The 16,062-nt window shown below is 40.5% G+C and overlaps 1 protein-coding gene and 1 pseudogene across 2 annotated transcripts in view; both read left to right on the top strand.

Moving 5' to 3' along the window:
* Mnat1 (MNAT1 component of CDK activating kinase) overlaps positions 1–16,062 on the top strand; it is a 156,033-nt gene that overhangs the window by 93,151 nt on the left and 46,820 nt on the right. The gene's annotated exons all lie outside the window — the stretch shown is intronic.
* Rabggtb-ps1 (Rab geranylgeranyltransferase subunit beta, pseudogene 1) lies at positions 677–5,190 on the top strand (annotated as a pseudogene).

Consider the following 16,062-nt stretch of genomic DNA (forward strand, 5'->3'; position numbering starts at 1 on the left):
ACTGCATTAAGAAATGCACATTCTCTTAAATGTTTGTGTCAGTAAACATTGGGCAATATCATTGGCATGTAATGTCTAGATCTCCAGCTCCCGGCTGGAGATGTGATTTGCTGCTTTATTCCTTTATTCAAACTTACTATGAACTGTAGGCTGGCCAAGGCAAGAAGGGGGTGGCAGATGGCAGGGAAATAAAACAGTAAATTTCTATAGCCTTGTTTGTTTTGGCTAGTTCTTGTCCTAAGCACATGGAAATACTTTGCACATTTGAGAATTGTGAGCTTCTACTGTAAATCATTCATGTAACACAATTAGATTATTCACTTGGGACTTTTCGTTTCTGTTGCTTCCTTTGTCACGAGTAAGTTTGTTCTTTCAAATCATATTTTTGATAATATATTTGGAGCATCAAAAGCATGAATTTAAATTGGTGGTACAGATAATATAAATAGTGATATATTTATCTTACATTTCCTTGTTTCTCATAGTTTTCTGCTATAAAAGTAAATGTTATTACTGGGAAGAGACTTGACGTATTTTCCAAAAGTCAATGTGATGAAGTGTTTGTAACTGCCTGTGTTCCTAGATTTCTTGTATATTAACTGGTGTAATAAGTTTTAAGACTAAAAATCATGTTCTTTTTTTTTTTTTTTTTTTAAAGATTTATTTATTTATTATATATATATAAGTACACTGTAGCTGTCTTCAGATACACCAGAAGAGGCCATCAGATCTCTTTACAGATGGTTGTGAGCCACCATGTGGTTGCTGGGAATTGAACTCATGACCTCTGAAAGAGCAGTCGGGTGCTCTTAACTGCTGAGCCATCTCTCCAGCCCTAAAAATCATGTTCTAATGTTGAGTGCACTTGCATGCATATGTGCACTATGGGTTTATTAATCACTCCATTTGTTGCGATGTGTTCACCAAGTACAGGATACAGCGAAAGGCAGAGTGAGAGTCCAAGCCTCCAGGCTATTTGTTTAATTATGTTTTACTTTAGCAGTGCATCTCTTGTGAGAGAGACCAGCAAAGACTTGATACAGGAACATGCTTTCTGAGCAATTATATTAGGTATGGTAGTAGGTCGTGCAATGTTGTGCCATACATAGCTCTTTTGAATAAAGATTATTGCCATTGATAGGCTTTGTAAAATATTTTTTCAAATTCCAAATTACTAATTTTAGTTTAGAAGTTATAGTCGCAGGTGTAATTTCAATTTCTGATATAAGCATAGTGTTCTGGAAATGGTAAGCGATGTTGCACACTTTTTCTTGGCTATTTTGAGTCCTAGGAAAGTTCCACTACTTTTTTCAAAGGTCGTCACGCTAGTTCCTATTGTCCAACATGGTAATGACCTGTACCTTTCTCATAGGAGCATTTGTGTTGAGAATGGGAAGTAGTAATTATAGAGTCTCATTTTTTTCCTAATCTGGGAGTGCAAGGAGTAGAACCTGAGGCCCAATTGATAGAAGACAGAGTTGTCATGGCCATAAGGCTTCAACACCGCGTTGGATGGGTTTAGATCTGGTGCTGTGAGTTAATGGGACCTGGGCAGATAACCTTGGTCATCTTTATACTACCCCTTGCAGTGTGCTGCTCATGGGACTGAAATAACACACTGAAGTTCTTAGAGAGTGTCTTTAAATAATCGCACTTCTTGTCAGTTACAAGGTAAACTGCTTCCCATATTTAATAGTTTCTCATAAAGATTAACTTTTTAAGAACTAAAGAAATTATCAACAAAGGTGTCAAAGCAAGGGATTGATTAGGTGAGTAACTCCACATGTAAGATCACCTTACACTTTAATGTAGGGCTTTTGGAGGTCCAGCGTGGGCATATGGTGGAAGATGTCACTATCAAGTCAGAGGCACCTTACACCCTGCTACTGGAGAAAAATGTCATTATATCACTCTTGTGGCTTAAAGAAAGACGGTTGTGAATATTGTATGAATGTTTTTGAGAATGAATGACATCTACTGGGCCTGATAGTGCTGGGTCTCATGGCAGCTTCATCTCATGAACAGAAACTCTTGGTGTTTATCAAGTCATGTGACTGTGTGTGGGAGAGTAAGTATGGATATGCTCCACACCTGGACGCTCTTAGTGCATCCAGGCTCTTACTCTGCATGGTAGTGTTGGTGTTATGATGGAACTAGAGTATGTTCGAAGTCTTCGGAAGATATTTGGGGAGATTGATAAAGATTTTCATTTTCTGTGGTGGCAACTTTGGCTCTCTTGGGCAACCTTGGTCCCATGACTGTAGGAAAAGTGACTCAATTGGTCCTGTATGAACTTTAATGATAGACTTGGGTGTGCACTGGGCTCTGAGTCTCATGCTGGGTGGCTATGTCATTGCACTGGATTTCTGTGATAAGTAGTCAGTTGTACCAAGTGGATTCTGACTTATTTGTTGGTGGTTTTGAGAATGACAGTTGGCCTCAGGTGGACTCAGTGGAAGACTGGAGGTCCCCAGCTGTGATACTGTGTGTGGTGGGTTTTGGCCTCCCTAAGGATACGAGGGAGGCTTCGTTGGATCGATAGAGAAAAGCTGCGCAGTGCAATTTCATGTTCTCGCGTCACAATGAGGAGACTAGAGGTTTTGCAGATAGGCCGGGAGGTGTGGTGGATCCTTTTCATATCTTACTTGGCATTGCTGTGTTGGAGGATTAAACCTGTTAGTCCTGTCTTTTGAATGCCTGATTATCTCAGAGATGAGAAGGACGTATGCTGCTGTAATCTTAACATTGCTGTATTTGAAGCACTGTCAAACCTAACGGTGAGTACTGCTAATATTCGTATATCATGCTGACTTAGTGCTAAATTATGTAAATTATACAATTCTAAAATACCTATTTAGATCTTCTGCAGTGTTCTTGTTCCTGTCTGTACCTGAAGTTTATGTTTTTGAAGTTTCCATAACAACAGACCTAAAAAGAGTTAGTGTTTCATTGATGCCTCCACATGGCCTGGTGACCTGTAACAATAGTGATGGAGAATGATTTTGTTAACAATGCTAACTGATGCAAGTGAGTCACACTCACGATTTAAGTAAAAGATGACACACACACACACACACACACACACACACACACACACACACGTATATATAAAAAACTTGGTTATAGAATCTTAAGTCCTTTAGAGAGTGAAAGGCAGGAAGAACCTTTTGTTCTAAGTTGTAAGTAGACTAACAGTAAGTAATATCACAGTCTTTCATAAACTATTAATGAGTCTATAAGTCATTAAAAGGATGATATAAAAATGACATTTTATAGGTAATTGGAATTCTAAAAGTAATTCTGTTCCTTCTTAATATTTTGTGGGATTCTGCTAATAAGATATGGTCTGGTTAAATGTACAATGAGGCTAACTGCAGTCTGGCAGTCCGTGAGAACTGCTGAAAACCAAAGACCAAGAATTCAAACCAAGCATGCCAGTGCCTCAGATGACTTAAGACTTAGAAATAGCCTTGTTTTCTTGAGTGAACTAGAGTTAGGGGAACTGCGTAAGCCGTCGTTCTCTTGTCCTCTGTGGCAGTGCTGACTGATGCCAAAGCAAGGGCACATCTCTGCTGTCAAAATCCTGTCTTAGGAAACAGGAAGTCTGTGCCTGCTTTTCTGAGGCACTGCGGTTTTATGCTTTAATTAGGTACGGAGAATTCCATCTCTAGTCACATAGAATTTTGTTTGACGGCTGAACGGGATTTTTGTTTTGTTTTGTAGACTAGTGCTTTCAGTTGCTAGCCCCGAAAGTGTACTTGGTGGATTTGTTTGGAGACAAAGAGGGACATATCTGTAGACTGAGTGTTTTGCTGGTAGGTTCTGAGTCTTTAACTATGCCCCAGGACCGACGAGAGAGTCAAATAAATAATAAACCAAATAAATAGAAGGGAGATAATTAAAGAGAGAATCAAAAACTGGGAGGTTGGTAAGATTATAGACCACTTTCCTAGCCTTTTTAGTTCTGAGAGCCCTTGGATTTTGTTAACCTTGGTTTTCTGCACTCTCCCAAGCTCTCATGACAGGGAACCTGGTCCTGCTCTCATTAAGCCACTCACATTCAGGAAATGTTAGTGTTCTGTGTTTGTCTTTTTCTTTTTTAAAAGGCAATTATAAGGATAAAAAGTATAAAGATAATCTCTGTTGATAATTAAAATACACAAATTTTAAGCAAGACACAAAATAAGTAAATATTCCTTAGTCTGATTATTTATTTAATATACTTATTTTATTTATTTTATGTATTTTCAGACACACCAGAAGAGGGCATCAGATCCCATTACAGATGGTTGTGAGCTACCATGTTGTTGCTGGGATTTGAACTCAGGACCTCTGGAAGAGCAGTCGGTGCTCTTAACCACTCTAAGTCCCCTTAGTCTGCTTTAAAAAAGAACTACTTCATATATTGCTTAAGAAAAATTATTTTACAAATGCTTTTTAAAAATATCAATAATGAAGTAACTAAACCCAGATGTTTATCAAATAAAACCACACAATTCTCTTTCTCCCTCTTACACCTCACTGAAGTCAGGAAGTTTTTCTTGCAGTAGATTCAGGTTGTGTCTTCAGGTCAGGCAGCATAATAGGATTCATAGTGGCAGGAGGGGTGAGCTTCTTGGGAATTCAGGGGTTTCCTGTTGTGGGGATGTACAGTGCCTGGGAAAGTCACTAGGTACTAGATGGGAATGCAAAGGACAAAATGAAGGAAAAATCAAAAGTTTAAGGATTTTAAAGCTTTGCCTAAGTGCTAGCTATGCTCCCAAGAAAGAGGGAGCAAATTTTTCCTTGGTTTTTTTCCTCTGTTTTGTTCCCAGAGCCCAAGACAAAAATTAAAGTTAATTAATGTACTTTATTTGTTGTCAGTCTGGGATCACACTATGATTAATAATGCTCTTTCTACAGGAAGATGGTTTGAACTTCATTATAAACAGATCCCACCCCTTTGCCTTTTTTGGGAGAGAGGCTTTCTCGATGCTGCCCAGGCTGCCTAGGCAGTTGATAAGCCGGGCTGTCTTCGAGCTATCTATGCTCTCGCCTCATATCCACACTGGATTTCCTATAAGCCTGCAATACCAACCACTCCAGGCTATTTTACAAAGGTCATATTAGATATATTGGTGATTGTCTGCAGTGATTCTATGTGATGGAATATTGAATGACAGTGGAGGTGGTATGAAAGATCCTCCTCCTCCTCCTCATGAAGGTGGTGGTGGTGGTGGTGGTGGTGGTGGTGGTGGTGGTGGTGGTGGTGGTGGTGGTGGTGGTGGTGGTGGTGATGTAGCACTGATAATAAAGGGCACTTTGTAGGCACTTTGACACAGCTGAATCCTTTATAGTTTGTTTGATTTCTTAAATATACTTATAAGCAAAACTGAGACTTAATAAAAGTTCCTGTTCATCCTTGTTCAGAACATACATTTCAAGATACAGGATGACATTTTGGTTTGCATAGGCTCCCCTGTCTCTGTCTCTGTTCTCTGTCTCTGTCTGTCTGTCTGCCTGCTTGCCTGCCCGCCTGCCTGTCTGATGTCTGTCTCTGTGTGTGTATTGACTCGTGTGTACAGGTGGAGGTCAGTAGACATCAGATATCTTTCTCTACTTGCTCCCCACCTCAGTTTTTCATACAGTTTGTCACTGAATTTGAAGCTAGAGCAGCTGGCTCAGAGAGCTCCTGGGGTTCTTCTCTCTGTCCCCTCCCACAGTGCTGGGGTTAGTTTCCTGGTGCTGTGCATGTTACTCATGGGACCATATCCCCAGTCAAAAGCCTATATTTTTAATACCGTGTTATTTTAATGTCTATGGGATGCTCTGGGCAAGTAGACAGTATCTTGTTTTCTCACTGTAAAGAAGATATATTGATGATAAAGCTGTTGTGGTGTGAAGATCAAAGCAAGTGAAGGAAAAATCGTTCTTACAGCCTTATTGGCTGAGTTCCAGGCCAGTTAGCAATCTTGTTTCCAAGAGCAAGTTGGATGGAGTCTGAAGAATGGCAGCCAAGGTTGATCTTTGGCCTCCACACATGTGTCATCCATGTAGATATGCCCATGTATGTACATGAGAACACACCTCCAGTTTTTCAGATCAGTTTTTGAGTCATTTTATAGATGTTCAGTTTGTTTTATAAATATCAATTTTTATGTTGTCCCATATAGTAGAGTTCATGTTGTAAATATTTCAATAACTTTCTTATGTACTTAATTTTTTCAAGATATAATGCCTATAAAACACTTAAAGTTTTTTATTATTATTTTTATTTCTTGAGGTTATAATATAATTGGACCATTTCTTCCTTTTCCTTCCTTTCTCTTGTCCCTCCTGTGTACCTCCACTTGCTCTCTCCAAACTCATGACATCTTTGTCGTCAATTGTCACACACATACACAGATGGGAAACCACTTCAAGTTAAATCTTTTATTCTCAGAGAGACTACATTTTCTAGAAAAGGTGCTGTTTTGGTTTAGTGACTAACAAATGACCCAAGCTCCTAATTTAACTCCCTAGAGGGGACATAGTAGAGATAGAAACTGCCCGAGAAAAGAACTGAAATAACAGTGGCAAACTTTATGAAAGGGGTTTCTTCTTTAGCTAAAGGCAAAATATATTTGCTGCTGTTTATGCCTATTTTACTCCTTAGTGAACCCCTAATTCCTACAAATGTCCTTAGATTTTTTTTAAACCACAAAATAATTTAATAAAAAATTATTTTAAAATGTATTCAGAAAAACATTCAGGCATTTTCCAGTTTGTAATCTTGTGTTAATGAGAATATCAGAAATATTACAGTGAGGAAGTGCCACCTGACTCAGCGTCCCTCAGAAGCTAAAACGTTCGCAGCTGAGAGACCGGCTTGAACTTGACTTTCAGGATAGAACACTTCTGCCAGTAACGGAGGTTTGCTTGTTTGTCCTTCCTCCCTTTCTGTCTGTCTGTCTTTTTACAGCATGGCAGTACTTTTTTGTTAGATGAGTTATCAAGGGCTGAAGAATTAATTTAAACAGTTTGGTAATTCCTGTTATTAGAGATAGTTCTTAGAAATTCTCCTGTCCCTAGAGAATAACCAGCTCTGAGTCCTGAGGAGAAGCAGCAGAGGTTGCTCCAAGCTAAAGTAGAAAGTGTTTGGGAAAGGCCCACAGGAGAGCCAAGTGCACAGGAAAGTCTGAAAGAACGGAAAGTTTCCAGTTTTTAAAAGACCAGTGAGTGATGTGAGATTGAAAACAGTAACAAACAAACCATTTTCTTGTTGTGTGGTTTGTAAGCTCAGGGTTAGAATAGTGATTCTATCGTATTTACCTTGTAAAGACAGCAAGGCAGGTAATTGTTCAAGGATTGAGGATAAGAGTGCTATTGCTTTGAATGTATGTTAACTAATTTTCACAACCTTTGTACATGGCTTTATGTGCTAGCTTTTTTCTCCAGTGTAAAATGAATCCTAATATGTCTTGCAATTAGTGACAAATAAGAAACTTTGTAATTAAAAGACGATCTGTTTATTTAGGAGCCTTCAAAGGTTGTAAAAGATTATACTTGGCTATATGTAAAGGATAAGTGTTGTGAAATAATGCCCCTCAGTGCCCCGTTTATAATAAATCTCAGCTGTGTGCTCAGCAAAAGGGCTCAGTGCCAAAGAGAACAGGTTCAACTTGTCTGAGGATTTGCACCGCAGCAAAGCGTACAACTGCTTTTGTAGAGGTCATAGTGGAGGTCACAGGCATATGCAATAGAATCAGAGTGGCTTTAAAAACACCGCAGAACCATGTTGCTTGCTATTTAAGAATCTGTGTTAACTTCAAGCATTAAAAGTATAGTTAGATCCTAAAAGTAAATTCTGAGTACAGTTCTCAGTCTGTTTCCAAATGGATTTAAAGTATTTCATCAGCACCTAGTAGCAGATCTTATTAAAGATCTTCAGAGTAATTTTATGATAATTTCCCTGACATAGGTATTTATTTGGTAATTGTAGTTGTGTTTAGTGGATGGATATCATTGTGAAGGAAAAGTCTCTTATGTCGAGGGCAGGGACCGTACATGAAGTAGTTCCAGAGCAAAATGAGAGAGTTGTCATAAGATGGTGAGAGTGTGCGTGTCTTCATTAGGTCTGCTTTCTCTTATTTTAATATGATCAGTGGGATCAGAATTCAACAACAGCAGCGAAGAATACCATATTACATACTGCCATAACGCTTTCCCCAAGTATCTCAGGTTCATCCATATGTGTAGCTATCGTGTGTCTGCTTGCCTGTCTGTCTGTCTGTCTGTCTATCTATCTATCTATCTATCTGTATCTATTCACCCACCCACCCACCCACCCATCCATCCACCCACCCACCCATCCATTCATCCATCCACCCACCCACCCACCCATCCATTCATCCATCCATCCACCTACCCACCCATCCATCCATCCATCCACTCACCCCATCCATCCACCCACCCACCCATCCATCCACCCACCCACCCATCCATCCATTCATCCACCCACCCACCCATCCATCCATCCACCCACCCACACACCCACCCATCCATTCATCCATCCACCCATCCATTCATCCATCCACCCATCTACCCATCCATCCACCCATCCACCCACCCATCCACCCACCCACCCACCCACCCACCCATCCATCCATCCATCCGTCCATCCATCCATCCATCTAAATTTCTAGAAGAGACAATTCAGAAACGGGCTGTGGAAAGCTGCTGAGAGCCAGACATGGAGGCCTTAGGTTTAGTAGAAGGATTCCAGACAGAAAGCCACAGACAGAAATGAGCAGACACAGAACTAGGCTGAGCTGGGTTTGGCCTAAAGTTTTATCTGACTATTTTTCTTGTTTTGGTGACCATGTTTATTTTCAGGGGTGATTATAGTGAAGCAGCAGCAGCCGCTGTGGGCGGGAGATTAAGGGTAATCTGTAGAATGTGTTTCAGCGACGGCAGCTGATTGGCGGCAGCACCTGGCCTAGCAACTGGTCATGTTAGTGCTTACCACAGTTAAATACCAAGTTGTAAAATTTAGAAGCACTTGAAAGTCAGGTTTTTCTTTGCCCTTAGGTTACTGTTTTACTAAGTATACATCTCTTCAATATATGTTTGTTTGTTTTATAAAAGGAAGTCTATAGAATAAAATTAGTTTTTACCCCCAGAATTAAAACAAAAAGCAAACCTTAAAGCAAACCATGTGACAGTCTGGATGCTGTTGCCGTTGTGGGAGCTGCACTTATGCTGAGCAATAAATGGGCTCTCAGATGGCAGCCCGGAAGGACTGCGACCCTTGTGCGCTGCAGTGTCATCCACAGAGTAAACATGAGGCACACTGGAATGCAGCCTAAAGAACTGATTAGCTCAGCGCCTCCCCAAAGGCACCTATTTCAACCTTGCTAGGAGTTAGTCTTCTTAGTTGAAAGAGTATTTTTGATCATATTTCAATGTGTATGCAACTTATAACGATTGATAAGCCATCAATTTCTGTTGTGACTTCTGCTAGAAGAAGAGCTTGTTTTTGCTTATTATACGAAGAAAACTAAACATCTAAGAAAAAATATACGTATAAAAGTTAAAGTTTATATCTCAATATAGATGTAGTTTGCCTAAGTATATGTTTTTCAGAAATAGATTGTAAATATTTTCTGAAAATGACATCTTAGAAAACTAATATAATTTTCATCTTAAAAGAATCTATATATTAATACATAAATAAATACCTTGTACTTTATGATTTAATGGCTGTAAATCTATTTTGTGGAACAGTTTGTACATGTTGATAAGTATTTGAAAGTAGGGTTAGTTCTGGTGATACAAATTCCAGGACATCCAGGGCTACACAGAGAAACCCAGTCTTGAAAAAAGTCAAAACCAAAACCAACCAACCAACAAAACAAAAACAAACAAACTTTAAAACATCCCCAAGGCTAGGTGGGTACTAGTTATTTGTCTTGCTGTTATGATATCATACCTAACAACAGAAACTACACAGTGGTTATCTCTTCTGAGTTCAAAAGACTTTAAATAGACCCAGAGATCTGGCACACGCCATTTGGGCGCTGAGGTAGGGGAGCGAAGGCGCTGTTCTAAAACACCTGTTCAGTCTTGAAATAAACATTCCTAGTGTATCGAGCGCTGGATCAGGCATGGAGGATGTGTGACTCAGTGTATGTAGCTTTTCGTATGGTTTTTTTTGTTAACAGAGTCAAAGGGTACAGTTAGGTAACTTTGCATGAAGCAATTTTATATTTTATTGCAATCAGAAGTGTAGACATATGTACAAGTTGTCGTCATCACCAGCTAACTACTCGCTCAAGACGACAATGCTTTCTTGACTTACTCTTACAGGGAGTAACAGCAAATCAGCAAAGATGTTGATGCCTAAAAAGCGCGTTAAAAATTTCTGTCAAATACTGGGTTTTCTTTGTTTTGTTTTGTGTTTTGTTTTTCGTTTTTAAAAACGATTAGCACAGTCTTTCAAAGGAAAGAGTTTTTTGTCTCACCAGATAGCCTCCCTTGATGTTTTTCTTTTCTGGTCTTTTTATAGAAACAGACATGATTTGCTGGACGCTATGTCCTCTTGGCAGCAAAGTCTAGTCCAGCAGCAAGACAAGCATCAGAGAAGGAATTAAAAACCATTCTCTCAACACTGTGTTGTTTGTCAGTGCCCAAAGAAAATAAACTTAAAACAACAAAAATAAAGCACATAAATTCTATGGGTTCTCTCTTCCCTCCCTCCCTGCTTCCCTCCCCTGAGACTTGGTCTTGCTATGCAGCCCTGACCTCCATAGTGCCCAGGCTTACTGTGATCCTCCTACTCTTCCTTGAATACTCCGCTTACAGGTAGCTACCACCTAGCCTTTCACTCCTACATAAGTTATGTTTTGTTTTTGAAACTCTTCACAGTAGTTTATATTGGTATACCAATATATACCTAAAAGTAGAGTTGAGATATTATTAAAGAATATTTTTCTGTGAACACTAAATGCTGAGTTTTGAGAGTGAACATTGCAAGTGGATTCATATGGCAAAATTTTCCCCTATAGAGGACAGATCATAACATTGCAGAGCCAATTTGCTACAAACATTTTTAAAGTCTTGGCCAAAAGATAATACAGTATAACTCCTTGGGACTATTTGATTGCAATGATGAACAAGATTAGGCTCAGCTAGATGTTAGGAATCTTTGATGGTTTAAAGCATATTTTCAGAATATGAGCATTGCTTGATGAGCAGGCCGAGTGTCTGCAAGGTGACCATCTTCTTCCTTTGCAGATACACTTTGAGAAGGAGACATTTTGGGTGGTTGGCTAACGTGTCTTAAAGACAAAGGGTCATAAAGGTAGACTCTAGGGATAAGTCATTGTTAGGATGCTCAAAACGGATATTTTTGATGTTAAATTCTACCCATTCTAAAATATTTACCTTGTTTGATGATTTTAGTAGAGATTTAGGAAATACAGAAGTAAGTGCTTTTTTTTTTTTTTTTAAATATATAGACCAGTCATGTATTCAATTGGAGGAAAACCTTATTTGTTTTTATGATACTTGGACAGGCAGTGGGTTATTTCTGCTTATAGGTCAGGGATTTCTAGCAGGGTCCCCTGGTGCTCCAGTTTTCCCCCAACCTTATTGTAGATAACAAAAATGAGATTAAGAGAATTCCAATGGTTTACTTCAGTTTATTCAGCTTTAGAGGCAACATCAAGGGAAGTACATAGTTCCCTTTCAGCCTTCAGACCCCTGCCCTCCATTTGTCCTTTTGACAGTTACTGTAAATTTTGAAAAATAATGAGAAAAAGTCATTTCTGTGTGCCTGTCAGGGATGGGGATGAATTGTGCCTACCGTGAAATGATGTTTTAGCAGGAAGTTATTACCGTGCAGCTGTTACAGTGATGATGGGCTGACATCACCCCAGAGTGACCGGAACAGCAAATACTGAAATTACTCTGCTTGTTCCTAAAATAAATTGAAAATACCTGAACTACCACAGAAATGTGACTCTGAGAAGTAGCTTGTACACAGTGTGAGGCATGTTCTTTCAGTCTGCTTGCTTCTTAAAACATTATCTATACCAACACATATATCCATATATACGTGCACACATATTTAATTTATTAGGATATTTACCAGAATAGAAACAGTACAGAAATACTTTATTTGATTTTTCTCAAAGGCTTTCTGTAGATTCGTCTCTGGAAGTAGTCTTAGAATTAAGGTGACTCTGCCCAGGGAGTGACATGTTTTGATTCCAGTTTCACAGCCATGCAGCATACTGTGTTGGATTTGATAAAGTTACCGTTGTGAGAGGAGCTAGTTGGGAACATCATTGCTGTTTTTCTTTCCCGAGCCATTTAAATAACCCTAACAAGCACACGTGGAAACCGTTTTCTTTGCTGAAACACATTCTACTGATTACCGACCAGGCTTCTGCAGGAGCAGCAGGTGCTCTTGGCCTCTGGACAATCTCCATAAGGCTCAGCGTATCAACCCCACTCTTCATACGGTCTCTCCTCTTCATATCTTACTTATTCGTGATTTCATTTGTTATTTGATGCTAAAGATAGCATAGCTTCTCTTGGCTTTATTTTATATTCCTGGCTGACTTTACTGAACACTACTACCTGGATTTTAAAATACAAAATACTGCTGATGATTTGACTGTTTTAAACTCTTTAAAAAATACAGTTCTAGTATGCTATAACTTTAGATTTTATGATTCAATGAATTTAATTAGTTTACAGACTACTGCACCAATTTCTGTAAGTCAAACTGAAGGTATCTTCATTACGTTGAGAAGGTAACTTACACTCATTTGGCATCGTGCCCCTAGCTTGTAACAATAGTATAGTGCATGTTGTCTCTGCAGCTTTGTCCTTTCTGGACAGTTCATATACATAAAAGCTGTTAGAGTATGCTGTCCTGCAGTTCATCCACGGTGTAGCACATATCCAAGCTTCATTCCTTAACATTCCTCTGTACGTTGTATGATGAGTGGACTGCATTCTGTTTATTCATTCAGTGGGAAAGAGAGCTCACTGTTCTTACAGAGGATCAGACTGTAGGTCCCAGCGTCCATACCAGGCACCTGGAACTCCAGCTCTGGGGGATCTGATACCCTCTTCTGGACTTCACAGGCATCTGCATTTACATGTGCCACAGATACAAACAGAACACTGAACAAACTGAACTTAAAAAGAAAGATGTTGACGTTTTAATATGGCCAGGCATGGTGGCTCTCACCTTTAAGCCCAGCATTCAGGTGGCAGAGGCAGGTGGATCTCTAAGTCTAGTCTGCAGAGAGTAAGTTCCAGGATAGCTGAGGATACAGAGAAACCCTGTCTCAGAAAACCAAGCCGAGAGAGAGAGGGGGGGGGAGGGGAGGGGAGGGGAGGAGAGGAGAGGAGAGGAGAGGAGAGGAGAGGAGAGGAGAGGAGAGGAGAGGAGAGGAGAGGAGAGGAGAGGAGAGGAGAGGAGAGACACAGAGAGACAGACAGAGAGAAAGGGGAAGGGGTTTTGATGGGAATTAATATTGGTGCCCCAAATCCATGGTCATGGGAGTTCTTTCCATTCTCTGATGTCTTCTTCCATTTATTTTATTTTATTTTTTTGTTTTTTTGTTTTTTCGGAGCTGGGGACCGAACCCAGGGCCTTGCGCATGCTAGGCAAGTGCTCTACCACTGAGCTAAATCCCCAACCCCTCCATTTATTTTTTTTCAGCGTTTTATTATTTTCACCACACCTTTGTTAGGTCTTTCCATATTCATTTATTTATTTAAACAACTGTGAAGGTATTTTTCTGACCTCCTTCTTGGCATATTATTGGTACATAGAAAAGCTATTGATTATTGTATTTAATTTTATATCCTGCCACTTTAAAATGTTTATTCTGTTGTCTGGTAGGGTCTTTAGGGTCTTTTATGTATGAAGCCGTATCTGCAAATAAGGATACTTTATTTCTTTCCTAGTTTTATTTCTTAATTCCTTGTTTTATGCTGTAGCATGATACTGAGTAATTGTGGAAAAAGTGGACACCCTTGCCTTGTTCCTGATTTTAGTAGAAATGTCTTCAGTTTTTCCACTTTTAGTATAATGTTGGCTCTAAGCTTGTCATATGTTGAGATGTGTTCCCTGTGTTTCTTCAGGACTTTTATCACAGGAATGTTGGATTCTGTCAAAATACTTGCCGGTGTCTATTGAGATAATATTGTGATTTCTGTTCTAGAGTCCATTTCTGTGTAATTTATTTGTATATGTTGACTCGTCCCTGGGTCTATGGGGTGCAGTCATATCTTTTAACCTTTTGCAGACATTTAATTGATAATAAGTTTTCATGTATGTCTTCCCCAGGAGATGAAGGAGATTGATCTATCCCTTTTTCTTTTTTTCTTCTTCATTATCTTTAATCTTTTTTTACAGACCTATCATTATTCCCCTCCCGGTCTGCCCTTCAACAGTTCCTCATCCCATTCCTCCTCCCCTGTCTCCAAGAGGATGTCCCTCCCCAGCACCCCACCCCACCTCATCCTGCCAGGCCCCCCACTTCCTGGGGCCTCAAGTGTCTCCACTGAGGCCAGACCAGGCAACCCTCTGCTGTATATGTGTTGGGGGCCTTTGATCAGCTCGTGTATGCTGCCTGGTTGGTGGCTCAGTGTCTGAGAGATCTTGGGGGTCCAGGTTAGTTGGGACTGCTGATCACCCACCTCTACAACTTCTTTACCTAATTTAACCACAGGGGTCCCTGACTTCAGTCCATTGGTTGGGTGTAAGTATCTGCTTCTGTCTCAGTCAGCTGATTGTTGGGCCTCTCAGAGGACAGCCATGCTAGGCTCCTGTCTGTAAGCACATATCAGTTATAGTGTCAGGCCTTGGGGCCTCCCCTTGAGCTAGATCCCAATTAGGGCCTGTCACTGGACCTCCTTTCCCTCAGTCACTTCTCCATTTTTGTCCCTGCAGTTCTTTTAAATGGGAACAATTCTGGGTCAGAGTTTTTGACTGCGGGATGGCAACCCCATCCCTCTCCTTGATGTCCTGTCTTTCTCCTGGTTCTAGACTCTACAAGTTCCCATCAACAGTCCCTCTCTTTGAGTCCTCAGGGTCTCTCACCTCCCAGGTCTCTGGTACATTTTAGAAGGTCCCCCCACCTCCTACCTCCCATTGCCTGTTTCCATTCATTCTGCTGGCCCTTAGGGCTTTACTCCTACCCCCCCTCAAAAAAATGCCTGATCATGTTCCCCCTTTTTCCTCCCCATCTCTTCTCCCACCCGGGTTCCTCCCTCCCTCTACCTCAGATGATTGGTTTCTTCTCCCTCCCAAGTGGGATCCTCACCTGGGCCCTTCAGCTTGTTAACGTTCTTAAGTTCTGTGGACTGTATCCCTCCCTCCCTTTCTCTTTAAAACATCAGTTAACTATATTAGGCAGTGTTCTTTAGAGAGACAGAACCAATAGTAGTATGTATTAAACGGTGATTTGTTAGACTGTCTTACATATTAACGTCGGAGTGGGCCTGCAACGGCTGTCATCACACTGGAGAGGCTGGAAATTCATAGGTGGTTTATCTACCAGGGTGTATGTCCCAGCAGTCTCAGTCGGAGGCTGCAGTGTTCCTCAACAGCCTCGGCCTTCAGTCCGTATTGAAAGGCAGAAGAAGCTGGGCTCTGATGTTCTTGAAAGATAGTAACAGCAGCAATGACAACAGGATGGACTGGGGAACTGGGGAACTGGGACTCTAGAATGGGGTGGGTCGACCTGAGAACTGGATGGATGAACTTGAGAACTGGATGAATGGACTTAGGGATGGGGTAGATGGACTCACCAGGGAGATGTAGAGGCAGTCAGGCAAAAAGCAAAAGCTTTCCCCTCAGATCTTCTTACTTAGGTGCTGATGCTGCTGGCATTCAAGGCATATCTCCCCACTTTAACCGTGTAGAGAGAACCCCTCACAGCTTTCTTCTTAGTTGAATTTTAGATCCAGTCAAACTGACAGCCAAGATTAACCATCTGCACCATGTCTGAGGCACCCACTAAGGTCCTAGCACATGTGAGGTCTCCAGTGGCGTTTTTTCCTGGTTCAGCAGTTATC

The sequence above is a fragment of the Rattus norvegicus genome, chromosome 6 (genome assembly GCF_036323735.1).
Source record: "Rattus norvegicus strain BN/NHsdMcwi chromosome 6, GRCr8, whole genome shotgun sequence".
Classification (NCBI taxonomy): domain Eukaryota; kingdom Metazoa; phylum Chordata; class Mammalia; order Rodentia; family Muridae; genus Rattus; species Rattus norvegicus.